We start from the raw sequence: 27,035 nt of genomic DNA, 5'->3' as shown, positions 1-27,035 counted from the left end.
AAACCATACGGTGACTGTCCGGTGAGCGCTGCTTGCGCTATCTGGTGGGAATGGGCAGTAATTTTAAAGCCCCTTGTATTGCAGAACCTTCATAAAGCCGAACATCTCCAGCTTACTGTGTAGGCCTCGTGGCGCAACGGTAGCGCGTCTGACTCCAGAGCAGAAGGTTACGTGTTCAAATCACGTCGTGGTCACTGTTCTTTTGGATATTGTTCTTCCAGAATTAATATTTCATTTGCTGTTTGAAAATAAACAGACCCTTGCTCCAAGGTCTGTCTCACTGTTTCCCCATGTGTCAGGCAGAGATACGCCTGCTGCCCTCAATTATTTCATGTGACAGGACACAAAATTTCAAAATCAATCTGCAGGTGGCCACACACAGCAGTGAGTAGTCAGGATGGCCAAGTGGTCGAAGGTGCTGTGTTCAGTTCAAAATCTATCTTGAAGACAAGGTTCCAAATCCCACTTCTGGTGTTTATTATTTTTAATCATGAAGCAGAAACAAACAACAACTTTGTAAATATTGAACCATTCATGTTAATTATTTCATTTTCTCTAATCTTTAATTGATCAATGTTCAAAATGTTTACGTGGGGATGCGATGCGGGGAGTTTTCACGTGTTAAACGAATGTGATAACCACTACACTACTGAAACACTGCAATTGACACAATGCGAGGAACATAACCAGAGCTTTAACCTACACAGCTGGCCGATACTTCAGGAGCTGGTTTTACGAGAATAGAATGACGGTGCTGTATTTAGGAAGGCAGTGAGTGTGGTAGGAATTGATCTCGTGTTTCCCAGACTTTGCACATCGGAACAGGAGCTGGCCATTTAGCAGCGAGTGGTTAGGATCAGGAATGCACGGCTTGAGACTTTCTGGCCTCAGGTAAGAAGGTGGTGCTCAGGAATAAGGTGAAAGGTTGAATCTTCTGCACTGACTCTCTTTTACAAACTCCAGCACCAGGTCAGACGGAAATGTTAAGCGAGCAGCTGAACTGCTGAATCCCACTTTGAAGGAGTTGGCCGTGGTGTCAAACAAATGTGTTCCGTTTAAAGATAATAATTGTTAGAAATGGAATTCAAGCTGAACACACGTGAAGAGGAGACAGTGACCTGAACACAGCACCTTCGACCGCCCGGCCATCCTGACTACTCAGCGCTGTGTGTGGCCACCTGCAGGTTGATTTGAACTTTTGTGTCCTGTCACATGAAATAAATGAGGGCAGCAGGCGTATCTCTGCCTGACACCGGGGAAACAGTGAGGCAGACCTTGGAGCAAGGGTCTGGTAATTGCCAAACGTCAAAGGAAATATTAATTCTGGAAGAACAATATCCAAAAGAGCAATATCCTAACGTGATTTGAACACACAGCCTTTGGATCTGGAGTCAGACACACTACCGTTGCACCACGAGGCCTACGCTGTGAGCTGGAGATGTTCGTCTATATGAAGGTTCTGCAATACAAGAGGCTTTAAAATCCCCGCCCATTCCCAACACGTATCAAAAGCAGCGCTCGGCTGACAGTCACCGGATGGTTTGTTCGAAAACTTTTCTCTTGCTTTCACGGGAAACCATCATTAATTAACCCCTCACCTTCTTTACACAATCAAACAAATGCTAACTCAGGGACACTCCATACTTCAATCATTTGACCTCTGCTTTGGGGAGCGGGCAGGGAAGTGGACCTGAGTCCATTATCAGATCAGCCATGATTGTATTAAATGGTGGAGCAGGCTCGAGGGGCCGTATGGCCCACTCCTGCTCCTATTTCTCATGATCTTATGTTCTTATGCATGTTAACCCATTTTACGCACTGTATTTTAGCTTTCTGGTTGAAAGTGTTCATTGCCGATGACACCACGAATCTGGGGCAACTTTTATCAAATTTATCAGCACCGATTATTCCTACCGTGCACACAAAATACAATCAGTAGTGAAGATAAAATCCCACCATGTGTATTTTCAGATTCAACGCAGTAGCATTTCAAATAAAGTGAAAGAATTTTACACTGAAAAGATTTGCAAGTGTTACTTGTATTTGTGTCTTTAATTAAACTTTGTGGCGCCTGACTCCCGTTCATGCCACTGCTGAATAAGAAAGGAGGATTCGACATTGACCAGACTGCACTGCCCCTGATATTTGTCAGCTCATCCTTTATATTCAGTGGTTTCTCCCCCTTTGATGGCTGCAGTGTAGCGGATATCACGTTGGCCTCACACGCAAAAGGTCCCCGGTGGAACCGTTTTCTCTCACTCAAAGTTATCTATTTATTGGTGAAATAAAGAGCAATTAATGAATAAGGGAGCCCTTTTGCCAGGAGAATAAATAGCAAATACTGGAAATCTCAGCAGGTCAGGCAGCATTTGCAGGGAGACGAAACTCGCCTCTGATTGTTCATCCACAGCAAGTATAAACATAATGTTTCTGCCTGGGATTGAACCAGGGACCTTTTGCGTGTAAAGCAAACGTGATAACCACGACACTACAGAAACCCCTTGTACAACGGCCCCCACAGCGTGGAGCTGACCAGTGAGCTCCCTCTGTGCAGATCGGGAATGTGTTGGCTCTCCTGAAACAAATTCTGCCCCACACTGAAAGTTTTCAATCCTTCTCCTCTGCTGCCCTTTACAGAAATGTCACGGATCACCCAGCCACCGTGTTCATTTCCACATCCTCACAGTGGGGCCACAGAGGCTCCGACCGTCTCCCCGCGATCAGCGAACTCACCCAGTTTACAAAATTAAACCCCAAACACGTGCCCGGCAAAGTGCAGGAGAAGCCAGATAGTCTGTAATCTCGGTCTATCACAGAGAGTATTGGTATTCCTGGTGATTACAGCAATTATTAAGCGTTTCACAGACGTCAATTAATTTTCTGCGATGAATTGATCGAGGATTGAAACCAGGTAAGTGCGCCGGGTCTTAACCCCTCGACCACCAGGGAACAGTTACGATACATGTCGAACCAGGTTCGTTCACCGGATCTTAACCCCTCGACCACCAGGGAACAGTTACGATGCATGTCGATACATTTATATATATTTATATATGAACCTGAATGTCAATGGCTACCAACCGAGACCTCGTGGCGCCCACGGTAGTGCGTCTAACTTTGAGTGAGAGAAACGGTTCCACAGTGACACCTGTCATGTGTTCGACATGGTTACTGCTTGTACTATTACAAGGTGTGCCACCAGAGGGCACTGCAGTGGGAGACTTGTAGCTTACCTGCACAGGTGTGCCTGGCCTAGTATAAAAGGGAGGCCACCAGGTGTTATCCTCACTCTGTGGTTATCAATAAAGGACTCAGGTCACTACAGTTAAAGAATGACTCATTGTCTCGTAAGTCATTATCAGAGCATTTGAAGGTATAACAAGGGAGCCAAAAGCCTCAGAAACTGGAAATTCTACCAAAGCGTCGAAGTCATGCTGTAGGTGCCTGGGACAACACATTGCTCAAAGTTCTCCACACGTGAAGGCAGAGTGTTTCTTCGACAGAAAGACTGGGCATCTTGCGAAGGCATGCCGACTGAAGGGTAAACCTATTTTTAATGCTATGAGTCCAGCGTTCAAAGCTATGAGTAGAAATCTCAAGAGACTACATAGTATGGAAGACCAACAACAGGATGAGGAGATGTTAGAGTTACACATCATCAGGAGCACTAGTTTAACGGACAGTGATTCGGAAAGCATCAAAATCCACATAGATGTTGCTGGATTCAAGATACCAATGGAAATTGACACGGGTGCATCCGTGAGTGTAATACCGGCGTCACTGTACCGCGACAAATTACGTGATTTCCAACTGGATAAACCCAAGATAGAGCAGCGAGGCTACTCGGGAGAGTAAATTCCTGTGGTTGGTCATATCACTGTACCGATCGGTGAAATATAAAGATTAATTTCAGAACTTGCCTCGAATAGTAGTGAAAAGAGACAAGTCTGCCTTAGAAGGAAGAAATTGATTAAGCTCACTGAAGCTGGATTGTAGTCAGATTTTCTGTGTGGAAGCGAGATTTTCATCAACGGATGAGGTTATCAAGAAGTATCCAAAGGTGTTCTGCGAAACGGACAGTCCGATGCAAGGCTTCAAGGCGAGTGTCAGGGTACAGAAGGACGCTAGATTGGTTTACTACAAGCCTCGTTCCGTACCATATGCACTCAAGGAGAAAGTTGAGCATGAACTCAAAAAACTAGAAGGTGTTAAACGTTACACTGCGGAAACATCTCCACTTTCAGCACAAGATTAACAAAATTAAACCCAATGAGATCGGGAGAAAAGTTCCTCACATGCTCAGGGCAAAATAAATAATTGTCGTTCTACAAAAGAATGAACAAATTTCAGCACCAGGTCAGAATGAAATGTTCAACGAGCAGGTGGATTGCTGAATCGCACTTTTAAGGAGTTGGTGGTGACAAAGCAAATGGGTTCTGCCGAATGATTCAATATCAGAAATGTCTGCAATACGATTCGAACACTATCTATAGTGACCTGAACACATCACCATGACCACTCGGCCATCATTACTATTCACTGCCGTGTGTGGCCACCTGCAGGTTGATTTTGAACTTTTGTGCCCTGTCACATGAAATAAATCAGGGCAGCAGGCAGATCTCTGCCTGACACCGGGGAAAGAGTGAGACAGACCTTGGAGCAAGGGTCTGGTTATTGTCAAACAGCAAATGAAATATTAATTCTGGAAGAATAACATTGAAACGAAATGTGATCCTGACACCCAGAAACAAGTGCTAAGGCAAAAGGTTAAATGCTGCATCCCTTCCTGCAAAAAATTCCTTTCACAACCATTTTTCTGAACAAAACGTCACAAAACAACAATGTTCCTTTCAAAGTCATTAAACTCCCGAATTTCCACGCCCCGCGACTCTCCTGAATCAGATGCATCTAGTTTTGCCGACTCCATCCATATCCCTTTGCTCCAAGGTCTGTCTCCCTGTTTCCCATGTGTCAGCCAGAGATCCGCCTGCTGCCCTCATTTATTTCACTCTCTAATATTCCAACAGCAGCCATGGTTGTGTGAAGGTTTGTATTCTGTTAATCGTCGCCAATTGTTGTGAAAAGTAGAACACCAAGAGGCTGAGTACTGTGAGCTAAACTTAGTGTGATCTTAGTCTTCTTTATTACAACTCCAGAGTGCCTGAACAACATGGCTGCCAACCTTTTAAACTGGCACTGCAGGTGTGGGCATGTGACCATTAGGACTCCAACAGTCACGCCCTCTGGTGGCAAGTTTGACATAGTTACATACTTCACATAATTGTTATCATTAAGAAGTTATAATTCCAATGAATGCCTCAATAATCAGAAAGGAGCCTGGTTTGTAGGACAAGGCTACATATCAGGAAGGAGCGTAGTTAGATGACAAGGGAAGTGATACTCTGATGAAATGTTTGGAGAATAAAAAGAGTAAATACTGGAAACACTGAGCAGGCCAGGCAGCATCTGTGGAGACAGAAACAGAGTTAACGTTTCAGGTTAATGACCTTCCATCAGAGGTTGGGCAGTTGTGTTAGGTAATACTATTAAAAGTTTCAATTGTCACGAAGCAGGGGTAAGGAAAATATATAAAATGTGGCATTTGGAACGGATAGTTTAGAATCCGATTAATGTTTCATCAATTTGTACACCGAGCTGAAAACTGCAACGTGTTTGAGTTATTCAGCTAACATTCGCAAGGTTTGGGTGTAAATACTATTAAATGTATGTTTCATTATTGTCTGCTTAATAACTCTGACATTTAATGTTGTGGACCCTATTCCTGCACTGCGTGTGTTCCAGCTCTGTTTGGAGCACCGATCCCTTCAATCCGTCGCTTACAGGGACAGTTGGATTCACCGTTTCTTTGTTTGGTGAAATTTAAAAGATTGAAAGCGGCGCACATCAACCTGGTCACCTACTCACTAACCGCTACACGCTGGTCCCGTGAGGTGGATGCACAGTTACTGTTACAAGCTTGAACGCAGGTACAAGCAGAACTCATTCATAGAAAGTCCAAGTCCCTGAGGCACCTGATTTTTAGCACCAAACTCCTTCGCAACGAGTTGCGGTTCGTGTGGGGTGATTTGGGCACATCTTTCCCCAAACGACAACACTTCAACACAACTCAACGGATGCAAAGCGCTTTGGGGCGTCATGAGTTCCTGAAAGGTGTTGTAGAAATGCAAGTCCTTCTTTGCAAAAGTTTGATGCAATTTCAAAATTCTTGGTAAACTGAGGGCTCGTCCGGGATTTGAACCCGGGACCTCTCGCAAATTTCAAGCAATAACCCCGAAGCGAGAATCATACCCCTAGACCAACGAGCCAACTGCTTAATGATCGTGGCGATGAGGTGCAACCATTATTGAAACATTTTTAGTGTGTTGCTATTCTTGATCGGAGGAGCACATGAGATGGAATCAGTGACTTTGCTTTTTCGACCTGTCTTCTGAAGCACAGCACGGTCCAACTCCGAAAGTCAATGAGCTGTTGGGACGTTAGTGTATCCAGGCTGTGGGCGGTCACCCCGAGCGCAGCAGAGGGGTTTCTGCATTAGTTCTGGGTGCGGACAGTATATTTCCCCTTCTCTCTTCCTCTTGTCTATAACCCTGTGCTTTGGTTTCTCTATTTATTCCCCTGTCTCGGTTTCTCGTGATTAAAAGGGAACAAAAGATGAAATGGGTCACACTGTGGAACAATTTCTCTCACTCAAAGTTAGACACACTACCGTGGGCAGCACGAGGTCTAGGTAGGTAGCCGTTGATATTCAGCGTCACATATAAATATATTTAAATATATCGACATGTATCGTAACAGTTCCCTGTTGGTCGAGCGGTTAAGACCCGGCGGACTAACCTGGTTTCAATCCTCGATCAATTCATCGCATAAAAATAATTGAGGTCTGTGAGACGATTAATAATTGCTGTAATCACCATGAATACCAATATTTCTGTGACAGACCGAGCTGACAGACTATCTGACTTCTCCTGTCCATTTCCGGGCATGTTTTCTGGGTTTAATTTTGTAAACTGGGTGAGTTCGCTGATCGCGGATAGAAAGGTCGGAGCCTCTGTGGCCCAACTGTGAGGATGTGGAAGTGAACACTGTGGCTGGGTGATCCCTGACATTTCTGTAAAGGGCAGCGGAGGAGAAGGATTGAGAACATTCAATGCAGGACAGAAGTTGTTTTAGGTGAGCCAACACACAATGCCGATCAGCACAGACGGAGCTCACTGGTCACCTCCCCTCTGTTGGGGTTATTGTACCTGAGGTTTCTGTAGTGTCGTGGATATCACGTTTGCTTTACACGGGGAAGGTCCCTGATTCAATCCCGTGTTTAGTCTCCTGGCAAATGCTGCCTGACCTGCTGAGATTTCCAGGATTTGCTATTTTTCTCCTGGGCTCCCTTATTCCTTAATTGAACTTCATTTCACTTCAATAAATAGATAACTTTGACTGAGAGAAAACGGATCCACCGGGGCGCTTTTGCGTGTGAGGCCAACGTGATATCCGCTGCACTGCAGCCCATCAAAAAGTGAGAAACCACTGAATATAAAGGATGAGCTGGTCAACGTGCAACCCTCCTTTCTTATTCAGCAGTGGCATGAACGGGAGTCAGACGCCACAAAGTTTAATTAAAGACAAAAATACAAGTAACACTTGCAAATCTTTTCAGTGTAAAATTCTTTCACTTTATTTGAAATCCGACAGCATTGAATCTGAAAATACGCACGGTGGGATTTTATCTTCACTACTGATTTTATTTTGTGTGCACGATAGGAAAAACCGGTGCTGCTAAATTTGATAAAAGTTTCCCCAGATCCCTGAAGATTTTAACCAGAAAGCTAAAATACAGTGAGTAAAATGGGATATGGTTTTCGAGTTGAGATGCAAAGCACAGGCCAAATGATTGAAGTATGGAATGTACCTGAGTTAGCATTTGTTTGATTGTGCAAAAGTAGGTGAGAGGTTAATTAATGATGGTTTCCAGTGAAAGCAAGAGAAAAGTTTTCGATTAAACCATACGGTGACTGTCCGGTGAGCGCTGTTTGTGATACCTGGTGGGAATGGACGGGGATTTTCAAGCCCCTTGTATTGCAGAACCTTCAAAAATCTCCACTTCACTGTGTAGGTCTCATGGTGCAACGGTAGCGTGTCTGACTCTTGCGTATTCAAATCACGTTAGGGTCAGTGATTTTTTGGATATTTTTCTTCCAGAATTAACATTTCATTTGCTGTTTGACAATAACCAGACCCTTGCTCCAAGGTCTGTCTCACTGTTTCCCCGGTGTCAGGCAGAGATACATCTGCTGCCCTCAATTATTTCATGCCACAGGACACAAAATTTCAAATCAATCTGCAGGTGGCCACACACAGCAGTGAGTCGCCAGGATGGCCGAGCGGTCGAAGGTGCTATGTTCAGTTCAAAATCTATCTTGAAGACAAGGGTCCAAATGCCACTCCTGGTGTTTATTATTTTTAATCCTTCAGCAGAAACAAAAAACACCTTTGTTAATATTGAACCATTAATGTCAATTATTTCATTTATTCTAATCTTTAATTAATCAATGATCACGGCAGGTTGCGATACGGGGACTTTTCACGTGTTAAGCGAATGTGATAACCACTACAATACGTAAACACTGCAATTGACACAATGCGAGGAACATAATCAGCGCTTTAACCTACACAGCTGGCCGATACTTCAGGAGCTGGTTTTACGGTGGAATGACGGTGCTATATTTTGGAAGGCTGTGAGTGTGGTAGGAATTGATCTCGTGTTTCCCAGACTTTACACATCGGAACAGGAGCTGGCCATTTAGCAGCGAGTGGTTAGGATCAGGAATGTACGGCTTGAGACTTTCTGGCCTGAGGTATGAAGGTGGTGTTCAGGAATAAGGTGAAAGGTTGAATCTTCTGCACTGACTCTCTTTAACAAACTCCAGCACCAGGTCAGACGGAAATGTGAAGCGAGCAGCTGAACAGCTGAATCCCACTTTGAAGGAGTTGGCCGTGGTGACAAACAAATGTTTTCCGTTTAATGATAATTATTGTTAGAATTGGAATTCAAGCTGAACACATGTGTTGAGGAGACAGTGACCTGAACACAGCACCATCGACCGCCCGGCCATCCTGACTATTCAGCGCTGTGTGTGGCCACCTGCAGGTTGATTTTGAACTTTTGTGTCCTGTCACATGAAATAAATGAGGGCTGCAGGCGTATCTCTGCCTGACACCGGGGAAACAGTGAGACAGACCTTGGAGCAAGGGTCTGGTTATTGCCAAACAGCAAAGGAAATATTAATTCTGGAAGAACAATATCCAAAAGAGCAATACCCCAACATGATTTCAACACACAACCTGTTGATCTGGAGTCAGACACACTACCGTTGCACCACGAGGCCTACACAGTGAGCTGGAGATGTTCATCTATATGAAGGTTCTGCAATAGAAGGGACTTTAAAATCCCTGCCCATTCCTACCAGGTATCAAAAGCAGCGCTCAGCTGACAGTCACCGGATGGTTTGTTCGAAAACATTTCTCTTGCTTTCACGGGAAACCATCATTAATTAACCCCTCACCTTCTTTACACAATCAAACAAATGCTAACTCACGGACACTCCATACTTCAATCATTTGGCCTGTGCTTTGGGGAGCGGGCAGGGAAATGGACCTGATTCCATTATCAAATCAGCCATGATTGTATTAAATGGTGGAGCAGGCTCGAGGGGCCGTATGGCCCACTCCTGCTCCTATTTCTCATGATCTTATGTTCTTTTGCATGTTAACCCATTTTACTCAATGTATTTTAGCTTTCTGGTTGAAAGTGTTCATTGCCGATGACACCACGAATCTGGGGCAACTTTTATCAAATTTATCAGCACCGATTATTCCTACCGTGCACACAAAATACAATCAGCAGTCAAGATAAAATCCCACCGTGTGTATTTTCAGATTCAACGCAGCAGCATTTCAAATAAAGTGAAAGAATTTTACACTGAAAAGATTTGCAAGTGTTACTTGTATTTGTGTCTTTAATTAAATTTTGTGACGTCTGACTCCCGTTCATGCCACTGCTGAATAAAAAAGGAGGGTTTGACATTGACCAGACTGCACTGCCCCTGATATTTGTCAGCTCATCCTTTATATTCAGTGGTTTCTCGCCCTTTGATGTTCTGCAGTGTAGCGGATATCACGTTGGCCTCACACGCAAAAGGTCCCCGGTGGATCCATTTTCTCTCACTCAAAGTTATCGATTTATTGGTGAAATAAAGAGCAAATAATGAATAAGGGAGCCCTTTTGCCAGGAGAATTAATAGCAAATAAAAACAGCAAATGCTGGAAATCTCTGCAGGCCAGGCAGCATTTGCAGAGAGACGAAACTCGCCTCCGATTGTTCATCCACAGCAAGTTTAAATATAATGTTTCTGCCGGGGATTGAACCAGGGACTTTGCACGTGTAAAGCAAACGTGATAACCACTACACTACAGAAACCTCTTGTACAACAGCCCCCACAGCGAGGAGCTGACCAGTGAGCTCCCTCTGTGCTGATCGGGAATGTGTTGGCTCACCTGAAACAACTTCTGTCCCACACTGAATGTTCTCAATCCTTCTCCTCCGCTGCCCTTTACAGAAATGTCACGGATCACCCAGCCACCGTGTTCACTTCCACATCCTCACAGTGGGGCCACAGAAGCTCCTACCATCTCCCCGCGATCAGCGAACTCACCCAGTTTACAAAATTAATCCCCAAACACGTGCCCGGCCAAGTGCAGGAGAAGCCAGATAGTCTGCAAGCTCGGTCTATCACAGAAAGTATTGGTATTCAGGGTGATTACAGCAATTATTAATCGTCTCACAGACCTCAATTATTTTTACGCGATGAATTGATCGAGGATTTAAACCAGGTTCGTGCGCCGGGTCTTAACCCCTCGACCACCAGGGAACAGCTACGATACATGTTAAACCAGGTTAGTGCACCGGGTCTTAACCCCTCGACCACCAGGGAATAGTTACGATGCATGTCGATATATTTATATATATTTATATATGAACCTGAAGATCAATGGCTACCTACCTAGACCTCGTGGCGCCCACGGTAGTGCGTCTAACTTTGAGTGAGAGAAACGGTTCCGCAGTGACACCTGTCATGTGTTCTACATGGTTACAGCTTGTACTATTACAAGGTGTGCCACCAGAGGGCACTGCAGTGGGAGACTTGTAGCTTACCTGCACAGGTGTGCCTGGCCTAGTATAAAAGGCAGGCCACCAATAAAGGTTATCAATAAAGGACTCAGGTCACTGCAGTTAAAGAACGACACATTGTCTCGTGGAGTCATTATCAGAGCATTTGAAGGTATTACCTGGGAGCCCAAAGCCTCAGAAACTGGAAATTCTACCAGAGCGTCGAAGTCATGCTGTAGGTGCCTGGGACAACACATTGCTCAAAGTTGTCCACACGTGAAGACAGAGTCTTTCTTCGACAGAAAGACTGGGCATCTTACGAAGGCCTGCCGCCTGAAGGGTAAACCTGTTGTTAAAGCTATGAGTCCAGCGTTCAAAGCTCTGAATCGAAATCCCAAGAGACTTCATAGTATGGAAGACCAACATCAGGACGAGGAGATGTTAAGTTACACATCATCAGGAGCACGAGTTTAACGGACAGTGATTCGTAAAGCATTTAAATCCACATAGATGTTGCTGGATTCAAGATACCAATGGAAATTGACACGGGTGCATCCGTGAGTGTAATACCGGAGTCACTGTACCGCGACAAATTGCGTGATTTCCAACTGGAGAAACCCAAGATAGAGCTGCCAGGCTACTCGGGAGAGTAAATTCCTGTGGTTGGTCATATCACTGTACCAATCGGTGAAATATAAAGATTAATTTCAGAACTTGCCTCGAATAGTAGTGAAAACAGACAAGTCTGCCTTACAAGGAAAAAAATTGATTAAGCTCAATGAAGCTGGATTGTAGTCAGATTTTCTGTGTGGAAGCGAGATTTTCATCAACGGATGAGGTTGTCAAGAAGTATCCAAAGGTGTTCTGCGAAACGGACAGTCCGATCCAAGGCTTCATGGCGAGTGTCAGGGTACAGAAGGACGCTAGATTGGTTTACGACAAGCCCCGTTCCGTAACATATGCACTCAAGGAGAAAGTTGAGCATGAACTCAAAAAACTAGAAGGTGTTAACCATTACACTGCGGAAACATCTCCACTTTCAGCACCAGATTAACAAAATTAAACCCAATGAGATCGGGAGAAAAGTTCCTCACATGCTCAGGGCAAAATAATTAATTGTCGTTCTACAAAAGAATGAACAAATTTCAGCACCAGGTCAGAATGAAATGTTCAACGAGCAGGTGGACTGCTGAATCGTACTTTTAAGGAGTTGGTGGTGACAAAGCAAATGGGTTCTGCCTCATGATTCAATATAAGAAATGTCTGCAATAGGATTCGAAAACCATCTATAGTGACCTGAACACATCACCTTGGACCACTCGGCCATCATTACTATTCAGTGCTGTGTCGCCTCCTGCAGGTTGATTTTGAACTTTTGTGTCCTGTCACATGAAATCAATCAGGGCAACAGGCGGTTCTCTGCCTGACATCGGGGAAAGAGTGAGACAGACCTTGGAGCAAGGGTCTGGTTATTGTCAAACAGCAAATGAAATATTAATTCTGGAAGAATAACATTGAAACGAAATGTGATCCTGACACCCAGAAACAAGTGCTAAGGCAAAAGGTGAAATGCTGCATCCCTTCCTGCAAAAAGTTCCTTTCACAAACATTTCTCTGAACAAAACGGCACAAAAAAAAATGTTCCTTTCAAAGTCATTAAACTCCCGAATTTCCACGCCCCGCAATTCTCCTGAATCAGATGCCTCAAGTTTTGCCGACTCCATCCATATCCCTTTGCTCCAAGGTCTGTCTCCCTGTTTCCCCGGTGTCAGGCAGAGATCCGCCTGCTGCCCTCATTTATTTCACTCTCTATGAATCTCTCTAATATTCCAACAGCAGCCATGGTTGTGTGAAGGTTTGTATTCTGTTAATCGTCGCCAATTGTTGTGAAAAGTAGAACACCAGGAGGCTGAGTACTGTGAGCTAAACTTAGTGTGATCTTAGTCTTCTTTATTACAACTCCAGAGTGCCTGAACAACATGGCAGCCAACCTTTTATACTGGCCCTGCAGGTGTGGGCAGGTGACCATTCGGACTCCAACAGTCACGCCCTCTGTTGGCAAGTCTGACATAGTTCCATACTTCACATAATTGTTATCGTTTAGAAGTTATAATCCCAATGAATGCCTGAATCATCAGATAGGAGCCTGGTTTGTAGGACAAGGCTACATATCAGGAAGGAGCGTATTTAAATGACGAGGGAAGTGATACTCTGATGATAAGTTTGGAGACTAAAAAGAGTAAATACTGGAAACACTGAGCAGGCCAAGCAGCATCTGTGGAGAGAGAAACAGTGTTAACGTTTCAGGTTAATGACCTTCCATCAGAAGTTGGGCAGTTGTGTTAGGTAATACTATTAAAAGTTTCAATTTCACGAAGCAGGGGTAAGGAAAAGATATAAAATGTGGCATTTGGAAAAGATAGTTTAGAATCCGATTAATGTTGGATCAATGTGTACACCGAGCTTGGAACTGTAACGTGTTTGATTTATTCGGCTAACATTCGCAAAGTTTGGGTGTAAGTACTATTAAGTGTATGTTTAATTATTGTCTGCTTAATAACTCTGACATTTAATGTTGCGGACCCTATTCCTGCACTGCGTGTGTTCCAGCTCTGTTTGGAGCACCGATCCCTTCTATCCGTCGCTTACAGGGACAGTTGGATTCACCGTTTCTTTGTTTGGTGAAATTTAAAAGATTGAAAGCAGCGTACATCAACCTGGTCACCTTCTCACTAACCGCTACACGCTGCTCCCGTGAGATGGAAGCACAGTTACTGTTACAAGCTTGAACGCAGGTGCAAGCAGAACTCATTCATAGAAAGTCCAAGTCCCTGAAGCACCTGATTTTTTGCACCAAACTCCTTCGCAAAGAGTTGCGGTTCGTGTGGGGTGATATGGGCATATCTTTCCCCACACGACAACACTTCAAACATAACTCAACGGATGCAAAGCGCTTTGGGGCGTCATGAGTTCCTGAAAGGTGTTGCAGAAATGCAAGTCCTTCTTTGCAAAAGTTTGATGCAATTTCAAAATTCTTGGTTAAACTGAGGGCTCATCCGGGATTTGAACCCGGGACCTCTCGCAAATTTCAAGCAATAACCCCGAAGCGAGAATCATACCCCTAGACCAACGAGCCAACTGCTTAATGAACGTGGCGATGAGGTGCAACCATTATTGAAACATTTTTAATGTGTTGCTATTCTTGATCGGAGGAGCACATGAGATGGAATCAGTGACTTTGCTTTTTCGACCTGTCTTCTGAAGCACCGCACGATCCAACTCCGAAAGTCAATGAGCTGTTGGGACGTTAGTGTATCCAGGCTGTGGGTGGTCACCACGAGCACAGCAGAGGGGTTTCTGCATTAGTTCTGGGTGGGGACAGTATCTTTCCCCTTCTCTCTTCCTCTTGTCTATAACCCTGTGCTTTGTTTTCTCTATTTATTCCCCTGTCTCGGTTTCTAGTGATTAAAAGGGCACAAAAGATGAAATGGGTCACACTGTGGAACAATTTCTCTCACTCAAAGTTAGACACACTACCGTGGGCAGCACGAGGTCTAGGTAGGTAGCCGTTGATATTCAGGGTCACATATAAATATATATAAATATGTCGACATGTATCGTAACAGTTCCCTGTTGGTCGAGCGGTTAAGACCCGGCGGACTAACCTGCTTTCAATCCTCGATCAATTCATCGCATAAAAATAATTGAGGTCTGTGAGACGATTAATAATTGCTGTAACCACCATGAATACCAATATTTCTGTGATAGACCGAGCTTACAGACTATCTGACTTCTCCTGTCCATTTCCGGGCATGTATTCCGGGTTTAATTTTGTAAACTGGGTGAGTTCGCTGATCGCGGATAGAAAGGTCGGAGCCTCTGTGGCCCCACTGTGAGGATGTGGAAGTGAACACTGTGGCTGGGTGATCCCTGACATTTCTGTAAAGGGCAGCGGAGGAGAAGGATTGAGAACATTCAATGCAGGACAGAAGTTGTTTTAGGTGAGCCAACACACAATGCCGATCAGCACAGACGGAGCTCACTGGTCACCTCCCCTCTGTTGGGGTTATTGTACCTGAGGTTTCTGTAGTGTAGTGGTTATCACGTTCGCTTTGCAGGGGGAAGGTTCCTGATTCAATCCCGAGTTTAGTCTCCTGGCAAATGCTGCCTGACCTGCTGAGATTTCCAGCATTTGCTATTTTTCTCCTGGGCACCCTTATTCCTTAATTGCACTTCATTTCACTTCAATAAATAGATAACTTTGACTGAGAGAAAACGGATCCACCGGGGACCTTTTGCGTGTGAGGCCAACGTGATATCCGCTGCACTGCAGCCCATCAAAAAGTGAGAAACCACTGAATATAAAGGATGAGCTGGTCAACGTGCAACCCTCCTTTCTTATTCAGCAGTGGCATGAACGGGAGTCAGACGCCACAAAGTTTAATTAAAGACAAAAATACAAGTAACACTTGCAAATCTTTTCAGTGTAAAATTCTTTCACTTTATTTGAAATCCGACAGCATTGAATCTGAAAATACGCACGGTGGGATTGTATCTTCACTACTGATTTTATTTTGTGTGCACGATAAGAAAAACCGGTGCAGCTAAATTTGATAAAAGTTTCCCCAGATCCCTGAAGACTTTGAACCAGAAAGCTAAAATACAGTGAGTAAAATGGGATATGGTTTTCGAGTTGAGATGCAAAGCACAGGCCAAATGATTGAAGTATGGAATGTACCTGAGTTAGCATTTGTTTGATTGTGCAAAAGTAGGTGAGAGGTTAATTAATGATGGTTTCCAGTGAAAGCAAGAGAAAAGTTTTCGAATAAACCATACGGTGACTGTCCGGTGAGCGCTGTTTGTGATACCTGGTGGGAATGGACGGGGATTTTCAAGCCCCTTGTATTGCAGAACCTTCATATAGACAAAAATCTCCACTTCACTGTGTAGGTCTCATGGTGCAGCGGTAGTGTGTCTGACTCTTGATCAGAAGGTTGCGTATTCAAATCACGTTAGGGGCAGTGTTTTTTTGGATATTTTTCTACCAGAATTAACATTTCATTTGCTGTTTGACAATAACCAGACCCTTGCTCCAAGGACTGTCTCACTGTTTCCCCGGTGTCAGGCAGAGATACAACTGCTGCCCTCAATTATTTCATGCCACAGGACACAACATTTCAAATCAATCTGCAGGTGGCCACACACAGCAGTGAGTCGCCAGGATGGCCGAGCGGTCGAAGGTGCAATGTTCAGTTCAAAATCTATCTTGAAGACAAGGATCCAAATGCCACTTCTGGTGTTTATTATTTTTAATCATTAAGCAGAAACAAAAAACAACTTTGTCAATTTTGAACCATTAATGTCAATTATTTCATTTTTTCTAATCTTGAATTGATCAATGATCACGGCCGGTTGCGATACGGGGACTTTTCACGTGTTAAGCGAATGTGATAACCACTACGCTACGTAAACACTGCAATTGCCACAATGCGAGGAACATAATCAGCGCTTTAACCTACACAGCTGGCCGATACTTCAGGAGCTGGTTTTACGAGAATGGAATGACGGTGCTATATTTTGGAAGGCTGTGAGTGTGTTAGGAATTGATCTCGTGTTTCCCAGACTTTACACATCGGAACAGGAGCTGGCCATTTAGCAGCGAGTGGTTAGGATCAGGAATGTACGGCTTGAGACATTCTGGCCTGAGGTATGAAGGTGGTGCTCAGGAATAAGGTGAAAGGTTGAATCTTCTGCACTGACTCTCTTTAACAAACTCCAGCACCAGGTCAGACGGAAATGTGAAGCGAGCAGCTGAACAGCTGAATCCCACTTTGAAGGAGTTGGCCGTGGTGACAAACAAATGTGTTCCGTTTGATGATAATTATTGTTAGAATTGGAATTCAAGCTGAACACACGTGTTGAGGAGACAGTGACCTGAACACAGCACCTTCGACCGCCCGGCCATCCTGACTATTCAGCGCTGTGTGTGGCCACCTGCAGGTTGATTTTGAACTTTTGTGTCCTGTCACATGAAATAAATGAGGGCTGCAGGCGTATCTCTGCCTGACACCGGGGAAACAGTGAGACAGACCTTGGAGCAATGGTCTGGTTATTGCCAAACAGCAAAGGAAATATTAATTCTGAAAGAACAATATCCAAAAGAGCAATACCCCAACATGATTTCAACACACAACCCGTTGATCTGGAGTCAGACACACTACCGTTGCACCACGAGGCCTACACAGTGAGCTGGAGATGTTCATCTATATGAAGGTTCTGCAATACAAGGGACTTTAAAATCCCTGACCATTCCCACCAGGTATCAAAAGCAGCGCTCAGCTGACAGTCACCGGATGGTTTGTTCGAAAACTTTTCTCTTGCTTTCACGGGAAACCATCATTAATTAACCCCTCACCTTCTTTACACAATCAAACAAATGCTAACCAGGGACACTCCATACTTCCATCATTTGGACTGTGCTTTGGGGAGCGGGCAGGGAAATGGACCCGAGTCCATTATCAAATCAGGCATGATTGTGTTAAATGGTGGAGCAGGCTCGAGGGGCCGTAAGGCCCACTCCTGCTCCTATTTCTCATGATCTTATGTTCTTTTGCATGTTAACCCATTTTACTCAATGTATTTTAGCTTTCTGGTTGAAAGTGTTCATTGCCGATGACACCACGAATCTGGGGCAACTTTTATCAAATTTATCAGCACCGATTATTCCTACCGTGCACACAAAATACAATCAGTAGTGAAGATAAAATCCCACCGTGTGTATTTTCAGATTCAACGCAGCAGCATTTCAAATAAAGTGAAAGAATTTTACACTGAAAAGATTTGCAAGTGTTACTTGTATTTGTGTCTTTAATTAAACTTTGTGGCGTCTGACTCCCGTTCATGCCACTGCTGAATAAGAAAGGAGGGTTTGACATTGACCAGACTGCACTGCCCCTGATATTTGTCAGCTCATCCTTTATATTCAGTGGTTTCTCGCCTTTTGATGTGCTGCAGTGTAGCGGATATCACGTTGGCCTCACACGCAAAAGGTCCCCGGTGGATCCATTTTCTCTCACTCAAAGTTATAGATTTATTGGTGAAATAAAGAGCAAATAATGAATAAGGGAGCCCTTTTGCCAGGAGAATTAATAGCAAATAAAAATAGCAAATGCTGGAAATCTCTGCAGGCCAGGCAGCATTTGCAGAGAGACTAAACTCGCCTCCGATTGTTCATCCACAGCAAGTTTAAATACAATGTTTCTGCCTGGGATTGAACCAGGGACTTTGCACCTGTAAAGCAAACGTGATAACCACTACACTACAGAAACCTCTTGTACAACAGCCCCCACAGCGAGGAGCTGACCAGTGAGCTCCCTCTGTGCTGATCGGGAATGTGTTGGCTCACCTGAAACAACTTCTGTCCCACACTGAATGTTCTCAATCCTTCTCCTCCGCTGCCCTTCACAGAAATGTCACGGATCACCCAGCCACCGTGTTCACTTCCACATCCTCACAGTGGGGCCACAGAAGCTCCTACCATCTCCCCGCGATCAGCGAACTCACCCAGTTTAAAAAATTAAACCCCAAACACGTGACCGGCCAAGTGCAGGAGAAGCCAGATAGTCTGCAAGCTCGGTCTATCATAGAAAGTATTGCTATTCATGGTGATTACAGCAATTATTAATCGTCTCACAGACCTCAATTATTTTTATGCGATGAATTGATCGAGGATTTAAACCAGGTTCGTGCGCCGGGTCTTAACCCCTCGACCACCAGGGAACAGCTACGATACATGTCAAACCAGGTTAGTGACCCTGGTCCTAACCCCTCGACCACCAGGGAATAGTTACGATGCATGTCGATATATTTATATATATTTATATATGAACCTGAAGGTCAATGGCTACCTACCTAGACCTCGTGGCGCCCACGGTAGTGCGTCTAACTTTGAGTGAGAGAAACGGTTCCACAGTGACACCTGTCATGTGTTCTGCATGGTTACAGCTTGTACTATTACAAGGTGTGCCACCAGAGGGCACTGCAGTGGGAGACTTGTAGCTTACCTGCACAGGTGTGCCTGGCCTAGTATAAAAGGCAGGCCACCAATAAAGGTTATCAATAAAGGACTCAGGTCACTGCAGTTAAAGAACGACACATTGTCTCGTGGAGTCATTATCATAGCATTTGAAGGTATTACAAGGGAGTCCAAAGCCTCAGAAACTGAAAATTCTACAAGAGCGTCGAAGTCATGCTGTAGGTGCCTGGGACAACACATTGCTCAAAGTTGTCCACACGTGAAGACAGAGTGTTTCTTCGACAGAAAGACTGGGCATCTTACGAAGGCATGCCGCCCGAAGGGTAAACCTGTTGTTAAAGCGATGAGTCCAGCGTTCAAAGCTCTGAGTCGAAATCCCAAGAGACTTCATAGTATGGAAGACCAACATCAGGACGAGGAGATGTTAGAGTTACACATCATCAGGAGCACGAGTTTAACGGACAGTGATTCGTAAATCATTTAAATCCACATAGATGTTGCTGGTTTCAAGATACCAATGGAAATTGACACGGGTGCATCCGTGAGTGTAATACCGGAGTCACTGTACCGCGACAAATTCGTGATTTCCAACTGGAGAAACCCAAGATAGAGCTGCCAGGCTACTCGGGAGAGTAAATTCCTGTGGTTGGTCATATCACTGTACCAATCGGTGAAATATAAAGATTAATTTCAGAACTTGCCTCGAATAGTAGTGAAAACAGACAAGTCTGCCTTACAAGGAAGAAATTGATTAAGCTCAATGAAGCTGGATTGTAGTCAGATTTTCTGTGTGGAAGCGAGATTTTCATCAACGGATGAGGTTGTCAAGAAGTATCCAAAGGTGTTCTGCGAAACGGACAGTCCGATCCAAGGCTTCATGGCGAGTGTCAGGGTACAGAAGGACGCTAGATTGCTTTATGACAAGCCCCGTTCCGTACCATATGCACTCAAGGAGAAAGTTGAGCATGAACTCAAAAAACTAGAAGGTGTTAACCATTACACTGCGGAAACATCTCCACTTTCAGCACCAGATTAACAAAATTAAACCCAATGAGATCGGCAGAAAAGTTCCTCACATGCTCAGGGCAAAATAAATAATTGTCGTTCTACAAAAGAATGAACAAATTTCAGCACCAGGTCAGAATGAAATGTTCAACGAGCAGGTGGACTGCTGAATCGCACTTTTAAGCAGTTGTTGTTGACAAAGCAAATGGGTTCTGCCTCATGATTCATTATAAGAAATGTCTGCAATAGGATTCGAACACTATCTATAGTGACCTGAACACATCACCTTGGACCACTCGGCCATCATTACTATTCAGTGCTGTGTCACCACCTGCAGGTTGATTTTGAACTTTTGTGTCCTGTCACATGAAATAAATCAGGGCAACAGGCGGTTCTCTGCCTGACATCGGGGAAAGAGTGAGACAGACCTTGGAGCAAGGGTCTGGTTATTGTCAAACAGCAAATGAAATATTAATTCTGGAAGAATAACATTGAAACGAAATGTGATCCTGACACCCAGAAACAAGTGCTAAGGCAAAAGGTGAAATGCTGCATCCCTTCCTGCAAAAAATTCCTTTCACAAACATTTCTCTGAACAAAACGGCACAGAAAAAAATGTTCCTTTCAAAGTCATTAAACTCCCGAATTTCCACGCCCCGCAACTCTCCTGAATCAGATGCCTCAAGTTTTGCCGACTCCATCCATATCCCTTTGCTCCAAGGTCTGTCTCCCTGTTTCCCCGGTGTCAGGCAGAGATCCGCCTGCTGCCCTCATTTATTTCACTCTCTATGAATCTCTCTAATATTCCAACAGCAGCCATGGTTGTGTGAAGGTTTGTATTCTGTTAATCGTCGCCAATTGTTGTGAAAAGTAGAACACCAGGAGGCTGAGTACTGTGAGCTAAACTTAGTGTGATCTTAGTCTTCTTTATTACAACTCCAGAGTGCCTGAACAACATGGCAGCCAACCTTTTATACTGGCCCTGCAGGTGTGGGCAGGTGACCATTCGGACTCCAACAGTCACGCCCTCTGTTGGCAAGTATGACATAGTTACATACTTCACAAAATTGTTATCGTTAAGAAGTTATAATTCCAATGAATGCCTGAATCATCAGAAAGGAGCCTGGTTTGTAGGACAAGGCTACATATCAGGAAGGAGTGTAGTTAGATGACAAGGGAAGTGATACTCTGATGATAAGTTTGGAGACTAAAAAGAGTAATTACTGGAAACACTGAGCAGGCCAAGCAGCATCTCTGGAGAGAGAAACAGTGTTAACGTTTCAGGTTAATGACCTTCCATCAGAAGTTGGGCAGTTGTGTTAGGTAATGCTATTAAAAGTTTCAATTTCACGAAGCAGGGGTAAGGAAAATATATAAAATGTGGCATTTGGAACAGATGGTTTAGAATCCGATTAATGTTTGATCAATGTGTACACCGAGCTTGGAACTGTAACGTGTTTGAGTTATTCGGCTAACATTCGCAAAGTTTGGGTGTAAGTACTATTAAGTGTATGTTTAATTATTGTCTGCTTAATAACTCTGACATTTAATGTTTGGACCCTATTCCTGCACTGCGTGTGTTCCAGCTCTGTTTGGAGCACCGATCCCTTCTATCCGTCGCTTACAGGGACAGTTGGATTCACCGTTTCTTTGTTTGGTGAAATTTAAAAGATTGAAAGCGGCGCACATCAACCTGGTCACCTTCTCACTAACCGCTACACGCTGCTCCCGTGAGATGGAAGCATAGTTACTGTTACAAGCTTGAACGCAGGTACAAGCAGAACTCATTCATAGAAAGTCCAAGTCCCTGAGGCACCTGATTTTTTGCACCAAACTCCTTCGCAAAGAGTTGCGGTTCGTGTGGGGTGATATGGGCACATCTTTCCCCACACGACAACACTTCAAACATAACTCAACGGATGCAAAGCGCTTTGGGGCGTCATGAGTTCCTGAAAGCTGTTGCAGAAATGCAAGTCCTTCTTTGCAAAAGTTTGATGCAATTTCAAAATGCTTGGCTAAACCGAGGGCTTGTCTGGTATGTGAACCCGGGACCTCTCGCAAATTTCAAGCAATAACCCCGAAGCTAGAATCATACCCCTAGACCAACGAGCCAACTGTTTGATAAATATGGAGATAAGGTGTAACCATTATTGAAACATTTTTAGTGTGGTTGCTATTCTTGATCGGAGGAGCACATGAGATGGAATCAGTGACTTTGCTTTTACGACCTGTCTTCTGAAGCACCGCACTGTCCAACACCGACAGTCAATGAGCTGTTGGGACGTTAGTGTATCCAGGCTGTGGGCGGTCACCCCGAGCACAGAAAAGGCGTTTCTGCATTACTTCTGGGTGGGGACAATATCTTTCCCGTTCTCTCTTCCTGTTGTCTATAACCCTGTGCTTTGGTTTCTCTATTTATTCCCGTGTCACAGTTTCTAGTGTTTAAAAGGGAGCAAAAGATGAAATGTGTGTCACTGTAGAACAATTTATCTCACTCAAAGTTAGACACACTACCGTGGGCAGCACGAGGTCTAAGTAGGTAGCCGTTGAAATTCAGGTTCACATATAAATATATATAAATATATCGACATGTATCGTAACTGTTCACTGGTGGTTGAGCGGTTAAGACTCGGCGGACCAACCTGGTTTCAATCCTCAATCAATTCATCGCATAAAAATAATTGAGTTCTTTGAGACGATTAATAATTGCTGTAACCACCATGAATACAAATGCTTTCTGTGATAGACCGAGTTCACAGACTATTTGGCTTCTCCTGCCCTTTGCCGGGCACGTATTCGGGTTTAATTTTTTAAACTGGGTGAGTTCGCTGATCGCGGATAGAAAGGTAGGAGCCTCTGTGGCCCCATTGTGAGGATGTGGAAGTGAACACGGTGGCTGGGTGATCCCTGACATTTCTGTAAAGGGCAGCGGAGGAGAAGGATTGAGAACTTTCAGTGTGGGACAGAAGTTGTTTCAGGTGAGCCGACACACAATGCCGATCAGCACAGAGGAAGCTCACTGGTCACCTCCCCTCTGTTGGGGTTATTGTACCAGAGGTTTCTGTAGTGTAGTGGTTATCACGTTTGCTTTACACGGGAAAAGTCCCTGGTTTAATCACGTGTTTCGTCTCCTGGCAAATGCTGTCTGACCTGCTGAGATTTCCATCATTTGCTATTTATTCTCCTGGTAAAAGGGCTCCCTTATTCCTTAATTGCACTTTATTTCACTTCAATAAATAGATAACTTTGACTGAGAGAAAACGAATCCACCGGGGACCTTTTGCGTGTGAGGCCAACGTGATATCCGCTGTACTGCAGCCCATCAAAGGATGAGAAACCACTGAACAAAAAGAATGAGCTGGTCATCGTCAAACCCTCCTTTCTTATTCAACAGTGGCATGAACGGGAGTCAGACGCCACAAAGTTTAATTAAAGACACAAATACAAGTAACACTTGCAAATCTTTTCAGTGTAAAATTCTCTCACTTTATTTGAAATCCGACAGCATTGAATCTGAAAATACGCACGGTGGGATTTTATCATCACGACTGATTTTATTTTGTGTGCATGATAGGAAAAACCGGTGCTGCTAAATTTGATAAAAGTTGCCCCAGATCCCTGAAGACTTTGAACCAGAAAGCTAAAATACAGTGAGTGAAATGGGATATGGCTTTCGAGTTAAGATGTAAAGCACAGGCCAAATGATTGAAGTATGCAATGTCCCTGAGTTAGCATTTGTTTCATTGTGCAAAAGAAGGTGAGGGGTTAATTAATGATGGTTTCCCGTGAAAGCAAGAGAAAGGTTTTCGAGCAAACCATTCGGTCACTGTCCGGTGAGCGCTCTTTGTGATACCTGGTGGGAATGGGCGGGGATGTTAAAGCCCCTTGTATTGCAGAACCTTCATACAGACGAACATCTCCAGCTCACTGTGTAGGTGTCATGGTGCAACGGTAGTGTGTCTGATTCCAAATTAGAAGGTTGCGTTTTCAAATCACGTTAGGGTCAGTGTTTTTTTTGGATATTTTTCTTCCAGAATTAATATTTCATTTGCTGTTTGACAATAACCAGAACCTTGCTGTAATGTCTGTCTCACTGTTTCCCCGGTATCAGTCAGAGATACGCCTGCTGCCCTTATTTATTTCATGTGACATGACACAAAAGTTCAAAATCAACCTGCAGGTGGCCACACAAAGCACTGCATAGTCTGGATGGCCGAGCGGTCTAAGCTGCTGTGTTCAAATTGCAGTTTTCTCTGAAGGTGAGGGTTCGAATCCCACTTGTTACTTTTCTGATCTTTAAGCGGAACCCATTTGTTTTGTCATCACCAACTCCTTAAAAGTGCAATTCAGCAGTCCACGTGCTCGCTTAACATTTCCCTCTGACCTCGTGCTGAAGTTTGTTCATTCTTTTGTGGACCATCAATCAGATATTTTGCCCTGAGCATGTGAGGAACATTTATCCCGATCTCATTGGGTTTAATTTTGGTAATCTGGTGCTGAAAGGGGAGATGTTTCCGAAGTGTAACGGTTAACACGTTCGCCTCACACGCGAAAGCACCTCGGACGGAAATATTTTCTGGAGCTTTATCATGCATGTTCAGAGAAGAGTTTGTTCTCCTGTGAAAGGTCAAGAGATCAAAAGAACGTAAGAGTTAGGAACAGGAGTCAGCTATTAGGCCCATTTTCAAGTTTTCAAGATCTTTCCGCCCGGTTTCGGACCGGGGACCTTTCGTGTGTGAGGCGAATGTGATAACTACTACACTTCGGAAACACTATGATAGAATCTATCACAGGATAAAACCACAGCTCTAACCTACACAGCTAGCCGAGAATTCAGGAACTTGTTTCAAGAGAATAGAATGAGGGTGCTATATTTAAGAAGGCTGTAAGTGTGGCCTTCGAAAGCGTGGACCATTTTCCACGCCTCGTGAACCTACTATCAACAAGGGCAGACATCGAAGACGAGGTTCAACACCGCCTCCAGTGTGCCAGCACAGCCTTCGATCACCTGAGGAGGAGAGTGTTTGAAGACCAGGACCTCAAATCTGGCAACAAGCTTATGGTGTGCAGGGCGGTGGTGATAACTGCCCCGCGGTATGGAACCGAGACATGGACTATATACAGCAGACATCTCAAATCACTGGAGAAATACCACCAGGGCTGTCTCCGCAAGATCCTGCAAATCCCCTGGGAGGACAGACGCACCACCATCAGTGTTCTCGATCAGACAACATCCCCAGCATTGAAGCACTGACCACACTCGACCAGCTCCGTTGGGCTTGCCACATTGTCCACATGCCCAACACGAGACTCGCTAAGCAAACGCTCCACTCAGAACTCCGATACGGTAAGCGAGCCCCAGGTGGGCAGAAGAAACGTTTCGGGCACACCCTCAAAGCCTCCCTGATAAAATGCAACATCCCCACCGGCACCTGGGAGTCCTTGTTCCTCGGGTTGAGTTGCCTGTGCTGCATGATCCGTGCCGGATCGATCATCCTCTGCCACGTGGTATGTCACAGCACGTTTGCACATTCACTGGAGGTACCCCTTCGTTGTGCAGCCTTTTCACACGTAGTGCTTGAATCGATATTGATGGGCCCGAGGATTATCCCCGCAGCACCAACACGGTGCTAATAGATTCACATCGATCCCCGATGGCGGACTCTGAGTCATCACAAGTCTTGCAGCCACAGACGTTTCGACCCTGCCATATGCATTTCGGCCTGCTAGCGACATCATTTTATGCACAGTACTTGCCGATGAGCTTCGATGTTGAGAAGATATCTGTTTGGTGTTATCGTCCGTGGCCATGCATGCCTGGGCGATCGCGATGGCCCTGCTCTGGTCTCGGGTTTCAGCAGCCAGCAGCTTTCGAAGAATGACCTCGTGGCTGATGCCCAGCACGTAAACGTCCGACAGCATTTGCCCCAACGCAGCTCCAAAATAGCAAAGTCCAGCGAGCTGTCTCAGGTCGGTGAAATAATCCGCCAGGTCCTGGTCCCCGGAGCGATGGTGCGTGTAAAAACGATATCTGGCCATGAGGATACTCTCCTTCGGCTTTAGGTAGTCCCAAACCAGTGTGCACAACGCTGAATATTCCTTCTCCTTTGGTTTTGTCGGTGTGAGCAGATTCTTGATGAGGCTGTATATTTTCGGCCCACAGATGGTGAGGAGAACCGCCCTGTGCTCCGCCACGTTAGTGTCTCCTTCCAGCTCGTTGGCCACAAAGTACAGGTCGAGCTGCTCGACGAAGGCTTCCCAATCATCATCCTCTTTGGATCTCTCTGATATTCCAACAGCAGCCATGGTTGCGTGAAAATTCGAATTCTGTTACTCGTCGCCAATTGTTGTGCAGAGAAAAACTCACCGAGGCTGAGTTCTGTGAGCTAAATTTCGTGTGATCTTAGTCTTCTTTATTACAACTGCAGTGTGCCTGAACTACATGGCAGCCAACCTTTTATACTGGCCCTGTTCGTGTGGGCAGGTGACCATTAGGACTCCAACAGTCGCGCGCTCTGGTGGCAAGTATTACATCGTTACATACTTCACATAATTGTTATCATTAAGAAGTTAGAATTCCAATGAATGCCTGAATCATCCGAAAGGAGCCTGGTTTGTAGGACAAGGCTACATATCAGGAAGGAGTGTAGTTAGATGACAAGGGAAGTGATATTCTGATTATAAGTTTGGAGAATAAAAAGAGTAAATGCTGGAAACACTGAGCAGGTCAGGCAGCATCTGTGGAGAGAGAAACAGAGTTAACGTTTCAGGTTAATGACATTCCATCAGAAGTTGGGCACTTGTGTTAGG

At 44.6% G+C, this 27,035-nt stretch overlaps 5 non-coding genes across 5 annotated transcripts; 1 reads left to right on the top strand and 4 right to left on the bottom strand.

The window, feature by feature from the left end:
* The first annotated feature begins 122 nt into the window (after positions 1 to 122).
* Positions 123 to 194, top strand: trnaw-cca (transfer RNA tryptophan (anticodon CCA)). Its single transcript has one exon. It is a non-coding gene; the product is annotated as a tRNA-Trp (tRNA).
* A 2,231-nt stretch (positions 195 to 2,425) lies between these two features.
* trnav-uac (transfer RNA valine (anticodon UAC)) lies at positions 2,426 to 2,498 on the bottom strand. The gene has a single exon. It is a non-coding gene; the product is annotated as a tRNA-Val (tRNA).
* Positions 2,499 to 6,238: 3,740 nt separating this feature from the next.
* On the bottom strand, positions 6,239 to 6,326 carry trnap-cgg (transfer RNA proline (anticodon CGG)). Its single transcript is given in 2 exon segments — positions 6,239 to 6,274; positions 6,291 to 6,326. It is a non-coding gene; the product is annotated as a tRNA-Pro (tRNA).
* Positions 6,327 to 14,233: 7,907 nt separating this feature from the next.
* Positions 14,234 to 14,321, bottom strand: trnap-cgg (transfer RNA proline (anticodon CGG)). The gene is given in 2 exon segments: positions 14,234 to 14,269; positions 14,286 to 14,321. It is a non-coding gene; the product is annotated as a tRNA-Pro (tRNA).
* Positions 14,322 to 18,440: 4,119 nt separating this feature from the next.
* On the bottom strand, positions 18,441 to 18,513 carry trnav-uac (transfer RNA valine (anticodon UAC)). Its single transcript has one exon. It is a non-coding gene; the product is annotated as a tRNA-Val (tRNA).
* Between the last annotated feature and the right edge of the window lie 8,522 nt (positions 18,514 to 27,035).

The sequence above is a fragment of the Pristiophorus japonicus genome, unplaced genomic scaffold (genome assembly GCF_044704955.1).
Source record: "Pristiophorus japonicus isolate sPriJap1 unplaced genomic scaffold, sPriJap1.hap1 HAP1_SCAFFOLD_35, whole genome shotgun sequence".
Classification (NCBI taxonomy): Eukaryota; Metazoa; Chordata; class Chondrichthyes; family Pristiophoridae; genus Pristiophorus; species Pristiophorus japonicus.
The sequence above is the reverse complement of the archived record's forward strand: the minus strand, read 5'-3'. Positions and strand labels throughout refer to the sequence as shown.